The 3977-nt window shown below is 38.5% G+C and overlaps 1 pseudogene; it reads left to right on the forward strand.

Moving 5' to 3' along the window:
• Positions 1-3604, forward strand: part of LOC104127526 — a 53233-nt pseudogene extending 49629 nt beyond the window's left edge.
• The last annotated feature ends 373 nt before the right edge of the window (positions 3605-3977 follow it).

Genomic DNA, 3977 nt, shown 5'->3' on the forward strand with positions numbered 1-3977 from the left:
CTCCCTGGCCTCCATGTGCCTTAGCATAGCTTCTAGGAGGATCTGTTCCATGATCTTCCCAGGCACAGAGGTGAGGCTGACAGGTCGGTAGTTCCCAGGGTCTTCCTTTCTACCCTTTTTGAAAATGGGCACAATGTTTCCCTTTTTCCAGTCACCAGGGACTTCACCTGACTGCCATGACTTTTCAAATATCATGGAGAGTGGTTTGGTGACTACATCGGCCAACTCCTTCAGGACTCTGGGATGCATCTCATCAGGTCCCATGGTCTTATGTGCATTCAGGTTCCTCAGGTGATCACGAACCTGATCTTCTCTTACAGCAGGAGGGGTTTTACCCTCCCGGTCCCCTTCATGCCATCCATAAACTCGGGAGGGGTGAGGAGAGAGGTTGCCAGTGAAGACTGAGGCAAAAAAGTTGTTGAGTACCTCAGCCTTCTCCTCATCTGCTGTTACCAGCTTGCCGGTCTTGTTCATCCGTGGGGGTATGCTTTCTTTAACCATCCTTTTCCGGCTGATATACCTGTAGAAACCCTTCTTATTATTCTTTGCATCTCTAGCCAAGTTTAGCTCCAGCTGCGCCTTGGCCTTCGTGACCCCATCCCTACACAACCGGGCAGCATCCCTATACTCTTCCCAGGATGCCTGTCCCTCCTTTCATCTTTAGTTTGTTGCAGGTGCTGGACACTAATGGAAGTCCCAGTAATGACAGAACAGCATTATATTGTAATGGTGCCTTAGGCCAAAATCTTAAGTAGTTTTTTGCCTTCAAGTTTGTATTTAATGTGTGGCTTTGTTGACTCCACGTTCACTGAAGAAAGACCATTCTTCAGCTAAGAAAACACCATTGTATTCCTGATTTAGGCCTACATTTCTCCTCTGACCATTGGCGGGTCCAGATTTCCTGAGCTGTTTAGGCTTTGGGGCAGATACAAGTTTAAACATTTAGATTTGGCCTTAACCTCTCTTTACTGCAGTTATTCCTCCCCTGTAGAGCAGAGAAAGAACTTCACTTTTCAAGACACACTCATGGAGATTAGCAGGTTTGAGGTGCTTTGAAATACAAACGAGAATATCAAGAAGGAAATTGTCACTGATTTAAGACCCTTATCAGAAGCACATACTTAGAGATGTCAAAGTTTCTATAGAAGGATAAATAGTGTATTACAGAGCAAGGCAAAAGTATAAGAGGTTGGTTCGGGAGTCATTCTCATCTAGCTGATCTCTAACATAATTTTAATTTTCCTGGACATAGTGCCAGTCACTCTAGATATGGTGTGTTATTTACTGAAAGATGCAAACTCCAGTTCACAACAAAAAAATCATGTTTTATTAAACATATTGGGGTTTGGAGGACTAAAACTCACCTGTGGTATCTGTGCTTTCCCCACAGAAGAAATGAACAGTTATCCTCCACCTGAACTTCAAGAAGAGTGTGAAAACTTAGATCAGGGAGACACACAACAGCAAGTGTCTACGACTGAAAGGTTTGGAACTGGCTATTAAACTTTTTGAGTGTATCTCTGAATGTAAGATTTCTCCCTTTGGGTTAGCTGTTATATTAAAAGTACCTTTGACAGAAACAGGATCAGAATTAAAAAAAAATGTAATGGTATTTAGAAGGAATGAACGAGGTACATTTTTTTGAAGGCCATGCTGGTGCTTAAATACTTTTCAAATTTTTTTTCCCCTCTCCTTGGAAGGATGCTTTTTCCTGGAACCAATGAAACTGTTTACGGTCATGGTTTAGAAGACATTGAAGGAACTGAAAGTAGAGCCCTGGAGAACACTAGAGACACCACCACAGAACCTGTATACACAATGCCAGAAATAAGATATGATTATGAGAAGAATGAATATTTCACAGAGCAAGATGCTGAAGAAGAAAAGCCACAAGAGTATGGAGAAGCTCAGGAGGAGAACAAAGAAAACTTAGAGGCAACAGTAGATACTAAAGCTGCCTATAGTGATTATGGTATGATTTTAGAATATGAAAATATTTTTTAATTCAGTAAAAAGACTCTAAATTGTGAAGGACTCAGTTGAATATTTACACAGTATGAAGCATTTCCATTAATTACATTTTCCAAAGCGTTTTGTCACCATATGTATTCAGACCAAATCTGTACAGTAGAGTTTCTAATTAAAGGCTGAACTGCAGGTGTCATTATGACTTTAGCTTTGATTTGTAACTTTCTGTGATAAAATAATAGAAAGTTCTAATCACCTTTACGAAAACAGCTGATCATTTTAAATCTCCAAGTTGCACTATAATTACTGAGTTACTCCTGCTGCTAACTTAGCTTAACGTGGAGGAACTAAATATGTCTCTGCTACAGTCTGTTGCTGTAGGAAGAACGGGATCCCTCAGCAGAGGTATCTTATCAAAATATATATTCTTCATGTTTTTTACTTTGCTTCCTAATTATGCATTTTTCTTTGCAGATTTTCTGTTAGATACAATAGGTATGGGAAGCTGATTGTGAGATAATTTGTCACCAACATTCTTTTAACACTGTTGAGTGTTTTTATTGTTTAGGCTACAATCAGAGAGAATTTCTATGGAAAAAGTGTCTGCATAGCTTTGGGTGTGGTAGCTCGTTGCTACAGCTGCCATCCCTTTGTTTTTCATCCCTCTCCACTCAAAGAATTTACTTTTGAGAGGTGTACTTTGTACTGATCTCTTGCTTGAGATTATTGTTTTTCAGTTGATTAGGAGGAGTTTACATAATTTTAAATCTTTAGGTTGGGTAGTTTTATCAGAGTTTTGCTTTACTTCTCAGTGCTTCCACTTCAATGTCATACAGGTACCAAAATCTAGAGCTGCTCTTCTGACTTCATTTGAGTAACTGTGAATGTACATTGGTGGAAGCTGATTAGATCTGTACTTACTGAATACCAGATTGCTACAAAGTATGCTAGTCTCGCTTTTGGGCTAATTTATGCAATTTAAATCTATATTACTCTGAGATTCGGTTAAGAGACTATCATGGATAATTTAGCCATCTATCTGTGTTCATTTATGAAATTTTACTGTTGGATACCAGTATAACAAGCTGGAATAAAGAAGAGGGACATTCTGAAAAGCTTTATTTACCTAGACCCTATAGACAAGGTAAAATAATTTTACAATAATTTTAGTAAAAAGTGTGTTGTAAGACTAAACACTTTTTAGCATTCCTTCTTTTTATGCCACTGAAAATCTCGTTTCTTCAGACATTATTTCTGGTTAAATCAATCTTAAGAAGAGGGACTCCAGGCCATGCCAGCACTGTGAGTTTGTGGATGAATACTTAGTGAATCTTTCTAAGTCCTTGAAAACTGGCTACCTCTGTCATCTGCCAGTTTGCACTGAACATTACTTTTCCCTGAAATTACAGTGCTTGAGAAGGGTGAATCTTTCATTAAATTTGTTTCTTGTCTGTCTTTTCCAGGTGCATGTGACCTTGTTCAAGATAGTGGAGAATGTCAGAATTACGTTCTGAAGTGGTACTATGACAAAGAGCAGAAAATGTGTGGTCAGTTCTGGTACGGGGGCTGTGGAGGCAATAAAAATCGATTTGAAACACAAGAAGAATGCAGATTCTTGTGTATAGAGTCTTCCTAGTGCAGAAACGCTTAAATGACTTCAATTCTTCAATTACACTGTCAGGGTGATGGGAAAAAAAGATTGAAAGAGAAAGCTCCTATAGCTACTTGGCTCCCACATTTCAGTTGAAAGAAATACTTGATTGTGAAGTTATAATCCAGTAACATAATAGTGAAAATGAATTTAAAAGTATTTCTCAGTTGATCTGATACACCATGTTGAATACTGAGAAACTTGCTAACCAACAGTGTATTGTTTAAAAGGGATAAAAGTATTGAAACTTGACTTTGTTCCATAAACACCAAAATGCACACTTTTTAGATGTACTGAATAAAACAAAACAATACCTCAGAGATTTTCATGAAATAGCATTGGATGCGAGACACTAATG

Source organism: Egretta garzetta, unplaced genomic scaffold (genome assembly GCF_000687185.1).
Source record: "Egretta garzetta isolate BGI_Z169 unplaced genomic scaffold, ASM68718v1 scaffold96, whole genome shotgun sequence".
NCBI classification, from domain to species: domain Eukaryota; kingdom Metazoa; phylum Chordata; class Aves; order Pelecaniformes; family Ardeidae; genus Egretta; species Egretta garzetta.